The 21,515-nt window shown below is 48.6% G+C and overlaps 1 protein-coding gene across 1 annotated transcript in view; it reads left to right on the top strand.

Moving 5' to 3' along the window:
* Positions 1–8,970: 8,970 nt before the first annotated feature.
* OGG1 (8-oxoguanine DNA glycosylase) overlaps positions 8,971–21,515 on the top strand; it is a 134,544-nt gene continuing 121,999 nt past the window's right edge. Inside the window, exon 1 of the mRNA XM_078775501.1 lies at positions 8,971–9,259. The gene's annotated coding sequence lies outside the window, so the exon portion shown is untranslated. The remainder of the gene's footprint in view (positions 9,260–21,515) is intronic.

Consider the following 21,515-nt stretch of genomic DNA (forward strand, 5'->3'; position numbering starts at 1 on the left):
GCCTCCCCCGAGGACTTGACCAGCCCCACGGTCGGCTCAACCCCGGTCCTACGTCCCCCCAGCGCTTCGCACAGTGGAGTACGTCGTGGCGAGGCCGCCCCCCGTCCACGGTTCCCCCCGCTCGACCACCCACCACCACACCGGACCCCCCCCACGACCCTCCAGGGGTCGCTTCGGCCGGGTCATCAGGACCCCCCTTAAATTGACCCTGCCGGTGCAAGTCGATTCTGGGGGGGCGCGTGTAGCGGTTGCCGCTGAGCATACACAATCGCCTTGCACCTGCCGGGGATGCAACCGGGGAGCGATCGCTGTGCCGGGCTCGCCCAGACTGCCTGGAGACGCTCAGTCTCGCCTTTCCCGGGCATGTCTGGACTCGCCTTTCCTGGGCTCGCCCAGACCGCCCGGAGACGCTCAGTCTCGCCTTTCCCGGGCATGTCCAGACTCGCCTTTCCCGGGCATGTCCAGACTTGCCTTTCCCGGGCTCGCCCAGACCGCCCGGGCACGCCCACTCTCGCCGTGTTTGATTGCATATATATATATATATATCGCTACCCGATAAACGGGCTTTCCAGAGTGTGCTGGGTTCTGTACGAATAAACAAGCTTTGAACTCGACCAAATGGCCTCGTTCTCTCGCCGTCCACGACTCCTAAATATAAATATATATATATATAAATATAAATATAAATAAATAAATATATATATATATATATATATATATATATATCTATATATATATCTATATATATATATCTATCTATATATCTATATATATATATATATATATATATATATATATATCTATATATATATATATCTATATATATCTATATATATATTGTTACAGACGTGGCTTGGATGTTATTCACCGAGCGGTTTTGGGATGACCACGTCTGCACAAGATTATACTCGATATTATACCCGAAGCCGAACGTTGACTAGTCGCGCGATGCTAGGTCAATGAAGGAACAGACACACGGCTGGGATTATAAAATGACGACACCAGGGATACGGTTCTCAAGACCTCCGGAGGAGATTATATTCGTTACGGAAGGTCAGATTACAGGGACGAGAGGTACAACATAGAAAGACAAGCACTTAGACACAATCTTATATTATTCCCAACAGACGACAGATAAACGGGACAAAGCTGACTCACACGGGGATTGATGCTAGGAAAGGCAAGGTAGCGATGGCTCCAGGTGCACCTGGGCTCGGGGCAGGATCAACACGGTTCGGTCCAGAGATGCGGGGAGGTCTCGTCGCAGCGCTCAGAGGTGACGTTCTTTCTCAGGCGGGTCTTTCTCAGGCCTCTCCAAACTCAGGCGCATCTGTTTCAGCGCTCGCAGGTCCTTCTTTCTCCAGCTGGGGGCGCATCTGACGTCACGTCCGCTACGTGGCCGCGTATATCCGGCGGGGAGTGACACGCCCTCGGCTCGCTAGCGCCGCCCCAGATGGAATCGGTCCGCCCTTCTGATTGGGTGCGGGGGGTTACCAGGCTCCGCCCTTGAGGAGGAGCTGACAGCCAGCCCCTCTGTGGTAACCCCGTGGAGCGCGTGGTCAATGGCGCTAATCGAGCCGGTGTGAGGACGCATCCTCCCCCGCGCCGCCGCCATCTCCTCTGTTGTTGTTGTAATTGTTGGGGAAGAAGATGGAAGGAGGTATGGGAAAGGTCCTAAACTCACTACTGATGCCATATAATCACATTCTGGTGCAACGAAGAGTCATAATTAATGGAGACGAGGCCTTAACTGACATAGAATAAGAATAACTAGGAAGATGTCCGAAAGTTGTCTACGTGTGGTGCGGTGGACCTGGGCACGACATTTAATGGGGGAATAAGGGGAAGGTCGGCTCTACTGATTGTTATTTACATGCAATGGGACTAGGGAATGGGGGATTGGGGAAAGTTGGGGAGTATTGGAGAAAATAGGGGAATATTTACAAGCGGATATGGAGGCCAAATTCCATATTCGCAACATTGCACCCTTCTCTACCCTCGGGGCGTCCCGACCCGATAAATTTTTACCTACTTTAGTGTGGCACGCAATGTAGTTCCCTCTACTATTAACTCTACCCTGAGTGCGACAGTTTTACAGATATTCACAAATGAGTAAATATGTCCCCCTGCGACGTTGCACCCTTCTCCTCACAGAAACACACCCACAGGATAACCGAATCCGGAAAGAATTCGCAAACTAAACATACAGCCGGTAGGGAGCATTATTTACACGACTACGCTGCTATTTACACTACGATCCAGGACCTGTTTTTGGAGGAACACATGCAGATGTTATGCATAGAGAGAGCGCGCTTGCCAGCATCGATACACCAACCCACGAGTGCTCTGTGGCCGACGGCCTTTAATAACCTGCAGAGCACCCTGTCCCAGCATCAAAAGCACCACCCCACCACCAATCGGTGCAGTCACCATTGTTCATTGGAATAAAAATAAATTCGACAACCCCTAACCCTGCAGGTGTCTCTTGCTCTTCGTGTGGCCTTCAGTGGTGTTAATTAACAGTGGTTCACCTTTATGGCATAGGTGCCACGTTGACCCATAGGTCCATCCCCGGGTGGTGCTTGGCCGCAAACGAACTGCGGTCCATTGTGGGTGGCCACAAACATTGCGGTCCATATGGTGTATCGATCCCGGCAGCAAACAGCGAAAGTGCAGGCCCACAACTGCGCAGCCAGCACCTCTCTCTCCTCTCTCTCTACCCCAAAGCCAGATCCTCGGAGGTGGGAGACAAAAGAAACAGACAAGTGAGTAAGGTGGTAAGGGCGCAAAAGTGCACGCAATATAAGGTAATGCACACTGGGGGCACATGGGAACCAGGTGAGACAGGTACGTTCCTATCGTACGCCCCCCCCCCCACCAGGTAACCTACATGGCCCCTCCCTTACCCCTTACTGTATCCACAAAACACAACACTACCCATAAACATCTACTTTACAAATCAACAAACATCCCTACTGTCTTCCCCGTTCCTCCCATATACCAAATTCGTCTTCTCTCCCTCCTAACCAATCAAATTTGCCATTTTCAACTCTCATCAAAATTTGCCATCTCCAACTCAACATCATAATTTGCCATTACCAATTCATCATCAGTCCCTCCTAGGGAGGGAGAGATGGAATCACCCCAATGTCTCATCCACGTCGTGATGCGTCTCACAAATCCACACAGCGATTCATCTCCTGCAACAAAACAAAGAAAACACAGGTGTGGAGTCATCATCATCACCACAGGTAAGTGGCTGCGTATGGTGCGACAGGTTCATCAATCCTAACTATTTCCTAAATGACTTTAACAACTTTACACTACCCGGGGTCTTTCTCCGGCCAAACCATTGGCCCTCTTACACTATGGGTTCTAAAAACCAATTCCCATTGGCCAAACTGTGGTGCTCTTCAATTTGGGGTCTCACTCCCCCGATTCATCTCCCGGTGCCCTCGCACAATTTCTGGGCTGTGGCGTGTACCTCTCCCAGCGGGTCTACCCACCTGCACACCTCCACCACTGCAGTTGCCTCCGAGCTTACCTGCTCCTTACCCTAACCTAACTACCTGGGGAAGGCCCTCTGGCACTCTCCCCACTCGGTGCCCTCTCTGGCACGGGGCTGCCCGATCCACACCCGGGATCCTCAGGCACCCACTCACAACTACCGGCTCCCAGAGCCCACCTGCGGCCTCACCTGGCCGACATCCTCACAGTGGTGGAGTGCCCAACCAACTACACACACTAACAGGCTACACGCCCAGCCATTTCCACAACACTAATGCACCCATTCACAACACCATTCTGCAACCGCACCACAAATGCCAATATCCAACCACAACTTACCTATACCCTCTACCTAACACTTACACTACCCGCCCCGGGTATTCGTGAAAGGGGTCCACTCTTCCCCCATCCACACCTTCGCACCATGCACACCACTCCGTACCACTTACTCCAACTCTCTCCACACACCTGTACTTGCACACCTGTGCTCTCACACTTGGTGCCACCTGCACCCTTCTCTCCCCAAGCGCATTCGCGCTGATCCACAACACTCATTACTCACACACTGCTCCACACACCTGTCCAGTTGCACACCTGTGCAATCACACCTGTTCAATTCTCACACACACGGCATCATCTCAGCTAACTACTCCCTTCTGAAACTTGCGCTTCCCAGTCGTCCCTTTAAACTATTGCGCTCCCACGTCATTATCATCCACACTAATCTACCTGCGTCCCCACTACAGGTATCAGTCACTAACTAAACTTAACGTCACCTAATGTCATCTTTCTAGATCCCTACACACATATAACCTAACCCACCCGGGCTAGTTTTCACTGCCATACACCCCATAAGCTATTGCTCCTTTGCCCCACTTGGGCAGGGTGGCAGGGATGCCATCCCACCACATCGGGGGTCTCTCACTACCAATTTTGCACATCAAATTTCAACAAATCAAAAATTTGCCAATCACTGCCCATCATCTGCCAATCCTTTGCCAATCATCAAATTTTGTTTTTCTCTAATTTTGGGTCCAAAACACTAACCTCATCACCCAGTCGACTCACTAATACCTCTCGGTGCGCCAATCCCTGTCCAAAGCCCGGCTTCGTAAAGCCAAGCAATGGATGCTGGTTGTTTTGTGCCAGCGGCTGGATGCGTCCGGCATTCGGGGCAGGGACGGGGGCTTACCCGGGCCGAGATCCCACGCACCACCTCGGCGTGGAGCCATCCAATGTCCCGATCTCGACCTGCCGGCACGTCTCAACAAAACGTGGTCGCCATAACGACCCTTCCTATCGGGCTGCCCGCTCCGCCTAGTGGAGCACGGACGCGGCCGTTCAAAGCGAGGCCCAGCACGCACCGAGGGCCCGATTCGGCTAAAAGTCGACCTAACCTCTAACCCGTTTAATGTCGATGCTTCACCTGCATGCTTACACCCCGAAGCCCGTTCCTTGCTCACACATCCAGCCGTGCTCATGCTCCTCGTACCTTTCCTTACACACCCAGGCACACCCATTCCACTCACAGCCTTGGTCACACACCTGACCACCGAACACTTTGGCACACATTCGTTGGTAGCACACCTCACCAACACACCTCTACGCGCCCCCTCTTCTGTCACCTCCTCTGTGACAATCACAGGTGTGCTCTCATTCGCACACCCAACCACGTGCCTCACCACCAACTCCAGCGTGCATTCCCACTCACGCTCTACCATTCCAGGTGTGCATCCTTCCATCCCAGGTGTACATCCTCGCTCACCTGTCACAACTAACTCACGCTCCATGTCACTCTCACTACTTTCACCTCCATTCCTGACAGCGCACTCACCCTTACTCTTGACAGCGCACTCTTTCCTCATGCACCTGTCCGTCACACACCTTTCTCGCGCACACTCTTGCGCACACTCTCCCGTCACACCCTCTGTAACACTCACCACACTGAGCTTCCATGTGCTTCCTCGCACACGCGCTACGACCGACTCACTCTCGCCAGCACACTCACTCCTCGGCGTGCACTTTTTCCTCACACACCCCAGAGTCGGACTTTCTCGCACACCTCCTCTTTCGCACACCAGACCTGTCACACACTTCACCAACGGCCTCTCACGAACACCCGGGTCCATCTCGTCCCCCAAGCTTCTTAAATCCCCTGGCGCATCATACGCACGACCATATTGGTCACCACTTACACCAGGTCCTCTTCCTCTTCGCTTCTCCTCCATCACCTGCGAATCCCTCATCCGGTTAATGAGCACATCATCACGATCCAAACACAGACTTTGGACCAATTCTTTTATCTCCTCTTTTATTTCTTTCTTATCCCCTCTCCGTCGCTTCTTAATTTCGCTCATCCCTTCTTCCACTTCTTCTAGTTTCTGCTTCACCTCTTTCATTCCCCGGTACGTCTCCTCAAGCTCGTCCTCCAAGGCTACCTTGACCGTTTCCATGTGCGTCCTCACCTGCCGGTCCTTCGTCTCCATTACCTCTATCACCTCGTCCAACCTCGTTGTCAGTCCCTCACGTACCGTCTGACACTGCCTCTTTGTCGCTATCAAGTCGTTTTTTATGTCGTTTTGTGTCGCTTTTAACCCTCCTAATACCGCAGTGTTCCTTTGAACCTGCTCCACTAACTCCGTTTGTCCCACCGTCAGCTGCTCCACCTCCTGCGTCAGGTCCTCTATGCCCCCTTGTAACTTTACAGTCCCCTTTCTCACCTCCTTCTCCATGTGCTCCCTACAGTGCCTCACCTCCTCGCGCACTCCTCCGACCTCCTCACTCACTCCTCTTCTGATCTCCTCTCCCATCACTTGCATCTCCTGCCCAGATGCCACCCTCATCTGCTCCATTTCCTCCCTGTGAGCATCCAGTTTGGTTTCTACCCCCATTCTGACCCCCTCTATCTGCTGCTCCATTTGTTTAACTTCCCTTTCCGCTTGGTCCCTCATGTCCCTCAATTTGCCTTCCATACTGTTTTCTAACCCCTCTAACCCATTTTTCACTCCCTCTATTTGATTCTCTTGAGCGGCCATTCTGTTTTCTACCCCCGTTAACCCATGTTTCACTCCCTCTATCTGATTCTCTTGAGCGGCCATTCTGTTTTCTACCCCCGTTAACCCATTCTTTACTTCTTTTATCCCGTTGTCTAACTCCTCCCCAGTACCCCTCGCTTCGTCCCTCATTACCCCCATTTGGCCCTCTAATCGCCCACTATCAACCCTCATTTGCTCACTCTGAGCATCCATCCGGTTCCCCATTACCCCCATTTGGCCCTCCAATCGCTCACCCAATCGCTCAATTTGGCTCCCCATACTCATCTGTACAGCTGCCTGTAGCTGCGCAATGAGGGCCTGTATGTCAATCGGCTGCATGTTAAAGCCCGTTGATACAGCGGGCTCGGCTACCGCGCGCTCTTGCGAGGCGCCATTTTGCGTGCCTGCTACCCTCGCTGTTTCGCTCTCCTCATGTCCCTCATGTCCCTCAATTTGGTCCTGGACCGACCCTGCTTCACTCTCCCCTACCGGACCCCAGCCGTCTTGATCCGCCATAGCGCGACTTGCAAAATTCGAGTTTCGTAAAACAAATCCAAATTTTTTTTTTTTTTTTTTCGTTATAATTTCGGCGAGCGCAGTAACCGCGGGACCGCGCTCCGGATCGATTTTGTCGAGCGCCGTACGCGCTCCGGCTCGATTTTCCCTCCCAAAATTTGGGCCTAACTAATTTAGTCCCGGGTCCGAATCTCACTCCTCGACACCAATTGTTACAGACGTGGCTTGGATGTTATTCACCGAGCGGTTTTGGGATGACCACGTCTGCACAAGATTATACTCGATATTATACCCGAAGCCGAACGTTGACTAGTCGCGCGATGCTAGGTCAATGAAGGAACAGACACACGGCTGGGATTATAAAATGACGACACCAGGGATACGGTTCTCAAGACCTCCGGAGGAGATTATATTCGTTACGGAAGGTCAGATTACAGGGACGAGAGGTACAACATAGAAAGACAAGCACTTAGACACAATCTTATATTATTCCCAACAGACGACAGATAAACGGGACAAAGCTGACTCACACGGGGATTGATGCTAGGAAAGGCAAGGTAGCGATGGCTCCAGGTGCACCTGGGCTCGGGGCAGGATCAACACGGTTCGGTCCAGAGATGCGGGGAGGTCTCGTCGCAGCGCTCAGAGGTGACGTTCTTTCTCAGGCGGGTCTTTCTCAGGCCTCTCCAAACTCAGGCGCATCTGTTTCAGCGCTCGCAGGTCCTTCTTTCTCCAGCTGGGGGCGCATCTGACGTCACGTCCGCTACGTGGCCGCGTATATCCGGCGGGGAGTGACACGCCCTTGGCTCGCTAGCGCCGCCCCAGATGGAATCGGTCCGCCCTTCTGATTGGGTGCGGGGGGTTACCAGGCTCCGCCCTTGAGGAGGAGCTGACAGCCAGCCCCTCCGTGGTAACCCCGTGGAGCGCGTGGTCAATGGCGCTAATCGAGCCGGTGTGAGGACGCATCCTCCCCCGCGCCGCCGCCATCTCCTCTGTTGTTGTTGTAATTGTTGGGGAGAAGATGGAAGGAGGTATGGGAAAGGTCCTAAACTCACTACTGATGCCATATAATCACATTCTGGTGCAACGAAGAGTCATAATTAATGGAGACGAGGCCTTAACTGACATAGAATAAGAATAACTAGGAAGATGTCCGAAAGTTGTCTACGTGTGGTGCGGTGGACCTGGGCACGACATTTAATGGGGGAATAAGGGGAAGGTCGGCTCTACTGATTGTTATTTACATGCAATGGGACTAGGGAATGGGGGATTGGGGAAAGTTGGGGAGTATTGGAGAAAATAGGGGAATATTTACAAGCGGATATGGAGGCCAAATTCCATATTCGCAACAATATATATATATCTATATATATATATATATCTATATATATATATATATATATATATATATATCTATATATATATATATATATATATATATCTATATATATATATATATATATATATATCTATATATATATATATATATATATATATATATATCTATATATATATATATATATATATATATCTATATATATATATATATATATATATATATATATATATATATATATATATATATATATATATATATATATATAGATATATATATATATATAGATATATATATATATATAGATATATATATATATATATATATATATATATATATATATATATATATATATATATATATATATAGATATATATATATACATATCACTTAAATCAGGGATATATATATATATATATCCCTGATTTAAGTGGTTGCGTACGAGATGACAATCCAATGCGGCGTAAACGACGCTACCGTTGCAAACAATGCGGTGTAAACGGCGCTATCGTAAAAAGCAATGCGGTGTAAACGGCGCTATCGTAAAAAGCAATGCGGTGTAAACGGCATTATCGCAGAAACAATGCGGTGTAAACGGAGGCGTCATCGGAAATCTTGCGGTGTAAACGGCGCTATCGAAGGAAACAATGCGGTTTAAACGGCGCCCTTGTTTGGAAACAATGCGAGCTTGGCCCGTCTGACTTCGCCAAAGGATTATTTTAATGCTTAATTATTTTAATTCTTACAATTTGTTTCTTCGAATTGTTGCATGTTGTCAACAAAAATTGTAATTTCGAATCACAAGTTTGGTTGAAGAATATTCATCATGTGAACATCATATGAACTTGAAGTTAAGAACAAGAAGGTAACCACTAACCAACTGCGTTTGTTGGATACCATACGACTACGAGTTAACTTTGCAAAATATTCAGTTTTGGCTTTCACAAGTTTTAGATTTTTACATTCATTCAGCACTGTATGGGGTGCACACCTCATGAGTGAGACATCTACATTGGGTGCACACCTTGTGTGTGAGGCATCTACAATCAGCACTGTATGGGTGCACACCTTGTGAGTGAGACATTCACATTCAGCACTGTATGGGTGCACACCTTGTGAGTGAGACATCTACATTCAGCACTGTATGGGCGCACACCTTGTGTGTGAGACATCTACATTCAGCACTGCATGGGTGCACACCTTGTGTGTGAGACATGTACATTCAGCACTGCATGGGTGCACACCTTGTGAGTGAGACATCTACATTCAGCACTGTATGGGTGCACACCTTGTGAGTGAGACATGCACATTCAGCACTGTATGGGTGCACACCTTGTGAGTGAGACATCTACATTCAGCACTGTATGGGTGCACACCTTGTGTGTGAGACATCTACATTCAGCACTGCATGGGTGCACACCTTGTGTGTGAGACATCTACATTCAGCACTGTATGGGTGCACACCTTGTGAGTGAGACATGCACATTCAGCACTGTATGGGTGCACACCTTGTGAGTGAGACATCTACATTCAGCACTGTATGGGTGCACACCTTGTGTGTGAGACATGCACATTCAGCACTGTATGGGTGCACACCTTATGAGTGAGACATCTACATTCAGCACTGTATGGGTGCACACCTTGTGAGTGAGACATGCACATTCAGCACTGTATGGGTGCACACCTTGTGAGTGAGACATGCACATTCAGCACTGTATGGGTGCACACCTTATGAGTGAGACATCTACATTCAGCACTGTATGGGTGCACACCTTGTGTGTGAGACATCTACATTCAGCACTGTATGGGTGCACACCTTGTGAGTGAGACATGCACATTCAGCACTGTATGGGTGAACACCTCATGAGTGAGACATCTACACGGGGTGCACACCTTATGAATGAGACATATACATTCCGCACTGTATGGGTCCACACGTTGTGAGTGATATGTGCAGATTCAGCACTGTATGGGTGCACACCTTATGAGTGAGACATCTTTATTCAGCAATGTATGGCTGCACATCTTGAGACATCTACATTCAGCACTGTATGGGGTGCACACCTCATGAGTGAGACATCTACATGGGGTGCACAGCTTGTGAGTGCGACATCTACATTCAGCACTGTGTCGGTGCACACCTTGTGAGTGAGACATCTTTATTCAGCAATGTATGGGTGCACACCTTGTGAGACATCTACATTCAGCACTGTATGGGGTGCACACCTCATGAGTGAGACATCTACATTGGGTGCACACCTTGTGAGTGAGACATCTTTATTCAGCAATGTATGGGTGCACACCTTGTGAGACATCTACATTCAGCACTGTATGGTGTGCACACCTCATGAGTGAGACATCTACATTGGGTGCACAACTTATGAATGAGACATATACATTCCGCACTGCATGGGTGCACACCTTGTGTGTGAGTCATCTACATTCAGCACTATGGGTGCACACCTTGTGAGTGAGACATCTACATTCAGCACTGTATGGGTGCACACCTTGTGTGTGACATCTACATTCAGCACTGTATGGGTGCACACCTTGTGTGTGAGTCATCTACATTCAGCACTGTATGGGTGCACACCTTGTGTGTGAGACATGTACATTCAGCACTGTATGGGTGCACACCTTGTGAGAGATCTTTATTCAGCAATGTATGGGTGCACACCTTGTGAGATCTTTATCCAGCAATGTATGGGTGCACACCTTGTGTGTGAGACATGTAGATTCAGCACTGTATGGGTGCACACCTTGTGAGTGAGACATCTACATTCAGCACTGTATGGGTGCACACCTTGTGTGTGACATCTACATTCAGCACTGTATGGGTGCACACCTTGTGTGTGAGTCATCTACATTCAGCACTGTATGGGTGCACACCTTGTGTGTGAGACATGTACATTCAGCACTGTATGGGTGCACACCTTGTGAGTGAGACATCTACATTCAGCACTGTATGGGTGCACACCTTGTGTGTGAGACATCTACATTCAGCACTGTATGGGTGCACACCTTGGGAGTGAGACATCTACATTCAGCACTGTGTGGGTGCACACCTTGTGTGTGAGACATCTACATTCAGCACTGTATGGGTGCACACCTTGTGAGTGAGACATGCACATTCAGCACTGTATGGGTGCACACATTATGAGTGAGACATCGACATTCAGCACTGTATGGGTGCACACCTGTTGTGTGAGACATCTACATTCAGCACTGTATGGGTACACACCTTGTGAGTGAGACATTCACATTCAGCACTGTATGGGTGCACACCTTGTGAGTGAGACGTGCACATTCAGCACTGTATGGGTGCACACCTTGTGAGTGGGACATCTTTATTCAGCAATGTATGGGTGCACACCTTGTGTGTGAGACATCTACATGGGGTGCACAGCTTGTGAGTGCGACATCTACATTCAGCACTGTATGGGTGCACACCTTGTGTGTGAGACATCTACATGGGGTGCACAGCTTGTGTGTGAGACATCTACATTCAGCACTGTATCGGTGCACACCTTGTGAGTGGGACATCTTTATTCAGCAATGTATGGGTGCACACCTTGTGAGACATCTACATTCAGCACTGTATAGGGTGCACACCTCATGAGTGAGACATCTACATTCAGCACTGTATGGGTGCACACCTGGTGTGTGAGACATGTACATTCAGCACTGTATGGGTGCACACCTTGTGTGTGAGACATCTACATTCAGCACTGTATGGGTGCACACCTTGTGTGTGAGACATGTACATTCAGCACTGCATGGGTGCACACCTTGTGAGTGAGACATGCACATTCAGCACTGTATGGGTGCACACCTTGTGAGTAAGACATCTACATTCAGCACTGTATGGGTGCACACCTTGTGAGTGAGACATTCACATTCAGCACTGTATGGGTGCACACCTTGTGAGTGAGACATGCACATTCAGCACTGTATGGGTGCACACCTTATGAGAGACATCTACATTCAGCACTGTATGGGTGCACACCTTGTGAGTGAGACATTCACATTCAGCACTGTATGGGTGCACACCTTGTGAGTGAGACATTCACATTCAGCACTGCATGGGTGCACACCTTGTGAGTGAGACATGTGCATTCAGCACTGCATGGGGTGCACACCTTATGAGTGAGACATCTACATGGGGCGCACACCTTATGAATGCGACATATACATTCCGCACTGTATGGGTGCACACCTTGTGAGTGAGACGTGCAGATTCAGCACTGTATGGGTGCACACCTTGTGAGTGAGACATGTGCATTCAGCACTGCATGGGGTGCACACCTTATGAGTGAGACATCTACATGGGGTGCACAGCTTGTGAGTGCGACATCTACATTCAGCACTGTATGGGGTGCACACCTCATGAGTGAGACATCTGCATGGGGTGCACACCTTATGAGTGCGACATCTACATTCAGCACTATATCGGTGCACACGTTGTGAGTGAGACATCTTTATTCAGCACTGTATGGGTGCACACCTTGTGTGTGAGACATCTACATTCAGCACTGTATGGGTGCACACCTTGTGTGTGAGACATCTACATTCAGCACTGTATGGGTGCACACCTTCTGTGTGAGACATCTACATGGGGTGCACAGCTTGTGAGTGCGACATCTACATTCAGCACTGTATCGGTGCACACCTTGTGAGTGAGACATCTTTATTCAGCAATGTATGGGTGCACACCTTGTGAGACATCGACATTCAGCACTGTATAGGATGCACCCCTCATGAGTGAGACATCTACATTGGGTGCACAGCTTGTGAGTGCGACATCTACATTCAGCAATGTATGGGTGCACACCTTGTGAGACATCTACATTCAGCACTGTATGGGGTGCACACCTCATGAGTGAGACATCTACATTGGGTGCACACCTTGTGAGTGAGACATGCACATTCAGCACTGTATGGGTGCACACCTCATGAGTGAGACATCTACATGGGGCGCACACCTTATGAATGAGACATATACATTCCGCACTGCATGGGTGCACACCTTGTGAGTGAGACGTGCAGATTCAGCACTGTATGGGTGCACACCTTGTGAGTGAGACATGTGCATTCAGCACTGTATGGGTGCACACCTTATGAGTGAGACATCTTTATTCAGCAATGTATGGGTGCACACCTTGTGAGACATCTACATTCAGCACTGTATGGGGTGCACACCTTGTGTGTGAGACATCTACATGGGGTGCACAGCTTGTGAGTGCGACATCTACATTAAGCACTGTATCGGTGCACACCTTGTGAGTGGCACATCTTTATTCAGCAATGTATGGGTGCACACCTTGTGAGACATCTACATTCAGCACTGTATAGGGTGCACACCTCATGAGTGAGACATCTACATTCAGCACTGTATGGGTGCACACCTTGTGTGTGAGACATGTACATTCAGCACTGTATGGGTGCACACCTTGTGTGTGAGACATGTACATTCAGCACTGTATGGGTGCACACCTTGTGAATGAGACATCTACATTCAGCACTGTATGGGTGCACACCTTGTGTGTGAGACATCTACATTCAGCACTGTATGGGTGCACCCCTTGTGTGTGAGCCATCTACATTCAGCACTGTATGGGTGCACACCTCATGAGTGAGACATCTGCATTGGGTGCACACCTTGTGAGACATCTACATTCAGCACTGTATGGGTGCACACCTTGTGAGTGAGACATGCACATTCAGCACTGTATGGGTGCACACCTTATGAGTGAGACATCTACATTCAGCACTGTATGGGTGCACACCTTGTGAGTGAGACATGCACATTCAGCACTGTATCGGTGCACACCTTATGAGTGAGACATCTACATTCAGCACTGAATGGGTGCACACCTTGTGTGTGAGACATCTACATTCAGCACTGTATGGGTGCACACCTTGTGAGTGAGACATGCACATTCAGCACTGTATGGGTGCACACCTCATGAGTGAGACATCTACATGGGGTGCACACCTTATGAATGAGACATATACATTCCGCACTGTATGGGTCCACACCTTGAGTGATATGTTCAGATTCAGCACTGTATGGGTGTACACCTTGTGAGTGAGACATGTGCATTCAGCACTTTATGGGTGCACACCTTGAGACATCTACATTCAGCACTGTATGGGGTGCACACCTCATAAGTGAGACATCTACATGAGGTGCACAGCTTGTGAGTGCGACATCTACATTCAGCACTGTGTCGGTGCTCACCTTGTGAGTGAGACATCTTTGTTCAGCAATGGATGGGGTGCACACCTCATGAGTGAGACATCTACATTGGGTGCACACCTTGTGAGTGAGACATCTTTATTCAGCACTGTATGGGTGCACACCTTGTGAGACATCTACATTCAGCACTGTATGGGGTGCACACCTCATGAGTGAGACATCTACATTGGGTGCACACCTTGTGAGTGAGACATCTTTATTCAGCAATGTATGGGTGCACACCTTGTGAGACATCTACATTCAGCACTGTATGGGGTGCACACCTCATGAGTGAAACATCTACATTGGGTGCACACCTTATGAATGAGACATATACATTCCGCACTGTATGGGTGCACACCTTGTGTGTGAGTCATCTACATTCAGCACTGTGTGGGTGCACACCTTGTGAGTGAGACATCTACATTCAGCACTGTATGGGTGCACACCTTGTGAGTGAGACATCTTTATTCAGCACTGTATGGGTGCACACCTTATGAGTGAGACATCTACATTCAGCACTGAATGGGTGCACACCTTGTGTGTGAGACATCTACATTCAGCACTGTATGGGTGCACACCTTGTGAGTGAGACATGCACATTCAGCACTGTATGGGTGCACACCTTGTGTGTGAGACATGTACATTCAGCACTGTCTGGGTGCACACCTTGTGTGTGAGACATGTACATTCAGCACTGTATGGGTGCACACCTTGTGAGTGAGACATCTACATTCAGCACTGTATGGGTGCACACCTTGTGTGTGACATCTACATTCAGCACTGTATGGGTGCACACCTTGTGTGTGAGACATGTACATTCAGCACTGTATGGGTGCACACCTTGTGTGTGAGACATTTACATTCAGCACTGTATGGGTGCACACCTCGTGAGTGAGACATGCACATTCAGCACTGTATGGGTGCACACCTTATGAGTGAGACATCTACATTCACCACTGAATGGGTGCACACCTTGTGAGTGAGACATGCACATTCAGCACTGTATGGGTGCACACCTCATGAGTGAGACATCTACACGGGGTGCACACCTTATGAATGAGACATATACATTCCGCACTGTATGGGTCCACACCTTGAGTGATATGTGCAGATTCAGCACTGTATGGGTGTACACCTTGTGAGTGAGACATGTGCATTCAGCACTGTATGGGTGCACACCTTGAGACATCTACATTCAGCACTGTATGGGGTGCACACCTCATGAGTGAGTCATCTACATGGGGTGCACAGCTTGTGAGTGCGACATCTACATTCAGCACTGTGTCGGTGCTCACCTTGTGAGTGAGACATCTTTATTCAGCATGTATGGGTGCACACCTTGTGAGACATCTACATTCAGCACTGTATGGGGGTGCACACCTGATGAGTGAGACATCTACATTGGGTGCACACCTTGTGAGTGAGACATCTTTATTCAGCAATGTATGGGTGCACACCTTGTGAGACATCTACATTCAGCACTGTATGGGGTGCACACCTCATGAGTGAGACATCTACATTGGGTGCACACCTTATGAATGAGACATATACATTCCGCACTGTATGGGTGCACACCTTGTGTGTGAGTCATCTACATTCAGCACTGTATGGGTGCACACCTTGTGAGTGAGACATCTTTATTCAGCACTGTATGGGTGCACACCTTATGAGTGAGACATCTACATTCAGCTCTGAATGGGTGCACACCTTGTGTGTGAGACATCTACATTCAGCACTCTATGGGTGCACACCTTGTGAGTGAGACATGCACATTCAGCACTGTATGGGTGCACACCTTGTGTGTGAGACATGTACATTCAGCACTGTATGGGTGCATACCCTGTGTGTGAGACATGTACATTCAGCACTGTATGGGTGCACACCTTGTCAGTGAGACATCTACATTCAGCACTGTATGGGTGCACACCTTGTGTGTGAGACATCTACATTCAGCACTGTATCGGTGCACACCTCGTGTGTGAGACATGTACATTCAGCACTGTATGGGTGCACACCTTGTGTGTGAGACATCTACAATCAGCACTGTATGGGTGCACACCTTGTGAGTGAGACATTCACATTCAGCACTGTATGGGTGCACACCTTGTGAGTGAGACATCTACATTCAGCACTGTATGGGTGCACACCTTGTGTGTGAGACATCTACATTCAGCACTGCATGGGTGCACACCTTGTGTGTGAGACATGTACATTCAGCACTGCATGGGTGCACACCTTGTGAGTGAGACATCTACATTCAGCACTGTATGGGTGCACACCTTGTGAGTGAGACATGCACATTCAGCACTGTATGGGTGCACACCTTGTGAGTGAGACATCTACATTCAGCACTATATGGGTGCACACCTTGTGTGTGAGACATCTACATTCAGCACTGCATGGGTGCACACCTTGTGAGTGAGACATCTACATTCAGCACTGTATGGGTGCACACCTTGTGAGTGAGACATGCACATTCAGCACTGTATGGGTGCACACCTTGTGAGTGAGACATCTACATTCAGCACTGTATGGGTGCACACCTTGTGTGTGAGACATGCACATTCAGCACTGTATGGGTGCACACCTTATGAGTGAGACATCTACATTCAGCACTGTATGGGTGCACACCTTGTGAGTGAGACATGCACATTCAGCACTGTATGGGTGCACACCTTGTGAGTGAGACATGCACATTCAGCACTGTATGGGTGCACACCTTATGAGTGAGACATCTACATTCAGCACTATGGGTGCACACCTTGTGTGTGAGACATCTACATTCAGCACTGTATGGGTGCACACCTTGTGAGTGAGACATGCACATTCAGCACTGTATGGGTGAACACCTCATGAGTGAGACATCTACACGGGGTGCACACCTTATGAATGAGATATATACATTCCGCACTGTATGGGTCCACACGTTGTGAGTGATATGTGCAGATTCAGCACTGTATGGGTGCACACCTTATGAGTGAGACATCTTTATTCAGCAATGTATGGCTGCACACCTTGAGACATCTACATTCAGCACTGTATGGGGTGCACACCTCATGAGTGAGACATCTACATGGGGTGCACAGCTTGTGAGTGCGACATCTACATTTAGCACTGTGTCGGTGCACACCTTGTGAGTGAGACATCTTTATTCAGCAATGTATGGGTGCACACCTTGTGAGACATCTACATTCAGCACTGTATGGGGTGCACACCTCATGAGTGAGACATCTACATTGGGTGCACACCTTGTGAGTGAGACATCTTTATTCAGCAATGTATGGGTGCACACCTCGTGAGACATCTACATTCAGCACTGTATGGTGTGCACACCTCATGAGTGAGACATCTACATTGGGTGCACACCTTATGAATGAGACATATACATTCCGCACTGCATGGGTGCACACCTTGTGTGTGAGTCATCTACATTCAGCACTATGGGTGCACACCTTGTGAGTGAGACATCTACATTCAGCACTGTATGGGTGCACACCTTGTGAGTGAGATCTTTATTCAGCAATGTATGGGTGCACACCTTGTGAGATCTTTATCCAGCAATGTATGGGTGCACACCTTGTGTGTGAGACATGTAGATTCAGCACTGTATGGGTGCACACCTTGTGAGTGAGGCATCTACATTCAGCACTGTATGGGTGCACACCTTGTGTGTGAGACATCTACATTCAGCACTGTATGGGTGCACACCTTGTGTGTGAGTCATCTACATTCAGCACTGTATGGGTGCACACCTTGTGTGTGAGACATGTACATTCAGCACTGTATGGGTGCACACCTTGTGAGTGAGACATCTACATTCAGCACTGTATGGGTGCACACCTTGTGTGTGAGACATCTACATTCAGCACTGTATGGGTGCACACCTTGGGAGTGAGACATCTACATTCAGCACTGTGTGGGTGCACACCTTGTGTGTGAGACATCTACACTCAGCACTGTATGGGTGCACACCTTGTGAGTGAGACATGCACATTCAGCACTGTATGGGTACACACCTGTTGTGTGAGACATCTACATTCAGCAGTGTATGGGTGCACACCTTGTGAGTGAGACATTCACATTCAGCACTGTATGGGTGCACACCTTGTGAGTGAGACGTGCACATTCAGCACTGTATGGGTGCACACCTTGTGAGTGGGACATCTTTATTCAGCAATGTATGGGTGCACACCTTGTGTGTGAGACATCTACATGGGGTGCACAGCTTGTGAGTGCGACATCTACATTCAGCACTGTATGGGTGCACACCTTGTGTGTGAGACATCTACATGGGGTGCACAGCTTGTGTGTGAGACATCTACATTCAGCACTGTATCGGTGCACACCTTGTGAGTGGGACATCTTTATTCAGCAATGTATAGGTGCACACCTTGTGAGACATCTACATTCAGCACTGTATAGGGTGCACACCTCATGAGTGAGACATCTACATTCAGCACTGTATGGGTGCACACCTTATGAGTGAGACATCTACATTCAGCACTATGGGTGCACACCTTGTGTGTGAGACATCTACATTCAGCACTGTATGGGTGCACACCTTGTGAGTGAGACATGCACATTCAGCACTGTATGGGTGAACACCTCATGAGTGAGACATCTACACGGGGTGCACACCTTATGAATGAGATATATACATTCCGCACTGTATGGGTCCACACGTTGTGAGTGATATGTGCAGATTCAGCACTGTATGGGTGCACACCTTATGAGTGAGACATCTTTATTCAGCAATGTATGGCTGCACACCTTGAGACATCTACATTCAGCACTGTATGGGGTGCACACCTCATGAGTGAGACATCTACATGGGGTGCACAGCTTGTGAGTGCGACATCTACATTTAGCACTGTGTCGGTGCACACCTTGTGAGTGAGACATCTTTATTCAGCAATGTATGGGTGCACACCTTGTGAGACATCTACATTCAGCACTGTATGGGGGTGCACACCTGATGAGTGAGACATCTACATTGGGTGCACACCTTGTGAGTGAGACATCTTTATTCAGCAATGTATGGGTGCACACCTTGTGAGACATCTACATTCAGCACTGTATGGGGTGCACACCTCATGAGTGAGACATCTACATTGGGTGCACACCTTATGAATGAGACGTATACATTCCGCACTGTATGGGTGCACACCTTGTGTGTGAGTCATCTACATTCAGCACTGTATGGGTGCACACCTTGTGAGTGAGACATCTTTATTCAGCACTGTATGGGTGCACACCTTATGAGTGAGACATCTACATTCAGCTCTGAATGGGTGCACACCTTGTGTGTGAGACATCTACATTCAGCACTCTATGGGTGCACACCTTGTGAGTGAGACATGCACATTCAGCACTGTATGGGTGCACACCTTATGAGTGAGACATCTACATTCACCACTGAATGGGTGCACACCTTGTGAGTGAGACATGCACATTCAGCACTGTATGGGTGCACACCTCATGAGTGAGACATCTACATTCAGCACTGTATGGGTGCACACCTTGTGTGTGAGACATGTACATTCAGCACTGTATGGGTGCACACCTTGTGTGTGAGACATGTACATTCAGCACTGTATGGGTGCACACCTTGTGAATGAGACATCTACATTCAGCACTGTATGGGTGCACACCTTGTGTGTGAGACATCTACATTCAGCACTGTATGGGTGCACCCCTTGTGTGTGAGCCATCTACATTCAGCACTGTATGGGTGCACACCTCATGAGTGAGACATCTACATTGGGTGCACACCTTGTGAGACATCTACATTCAGCACTGTATGGGTGCACACCTTGTGAGTGAGACATGCACATTCAGCACTGTATGGGTGCACACCTTATGAGTGAGACATCTACATTCAGCACTGTATGGGTGCACACCTTGTGAGTGAGACATGCACATTCAGCACTGTATCGGTGCACACCTTATGAGTGAGACATCTACATTCAGCACTGAATGGGTGCACACCTTGTGTGTGAGACATCTACATTCAGCACTGTATGGGTGCACACCTTGTGAGTGAGACATGCACATTCAGCACTGTATGGGTGCACACCTCATGAGTGAGACATCTACATGGGGTGCACACCTTATGAATGAGACATATACATTCCGCACTGTATGGGTCCACACCTTGAGTGATATGTTCAGATTCAGCACTGTATGGGTGTACACCTTGTGAGTGAGACATGTGCATTCAGCACTTTATGGGTGCACACCTTGAGACATCTACATTCAGCACTGTATGGGGTGCACACCTCATAAGTGAGACATCTACATGAGGTGCACAGCTTGTGAGTGCGACATCTACATTCAGCACTGTGTCGGTGCTCACCTTGTGAGTGAGACATCTTTGTTCAGCAATGGATGGGGTGCACACCTCATGAGTGAGACATCTACATTGGGTGCACACCTTGTGAGTGAGACATCTTTATTCAGCACTGTATGGGTGCACACCTTGTGAGACATCTACATTCAGCGCTGTATGGGGTGCACACCTCATGAGTGAGACATCTACATTGGGTGCACACCTTGTGAGTGAGACATCTTTATTCAGCAATGTATGGGTGCACACCTTGTGAGACATCTACATTCAGCACTGTATGGGGTGCACACCTCATGAGTGAAACATCTACATTGGGTGCACACCTTATGAATGAGACATATACATTCCGCACTGTATGGGTGCACACCTTGTGTGTGAGTCATCTACATTCAGCACTGTGTGGGTGCACACCTTGTGAGTGAGACATCTACATTCAGCACTGTATGGGTGCACACCTTGTGAGTGAGACATCTTTATTCAGCACTGTATGGGTGCACACCTTATGAGTGAGACATCTACATTCAGCACTGAATG

The sequence above is a fragment of the Myxine glutinosa genome, chromosome 4 (genome assembly GCF_964187855.1).
Source record: "Myxine glutinosa chromosome 4, kmMyxGlut1.1, whole genome shotgun sequence".
NCBI classification, from domain to species: Eukaryota; Metazoa; Chordata; class Myxini; order Myxiniformes; family Myxinidae; genus Myxine; species Myxine glutinosa.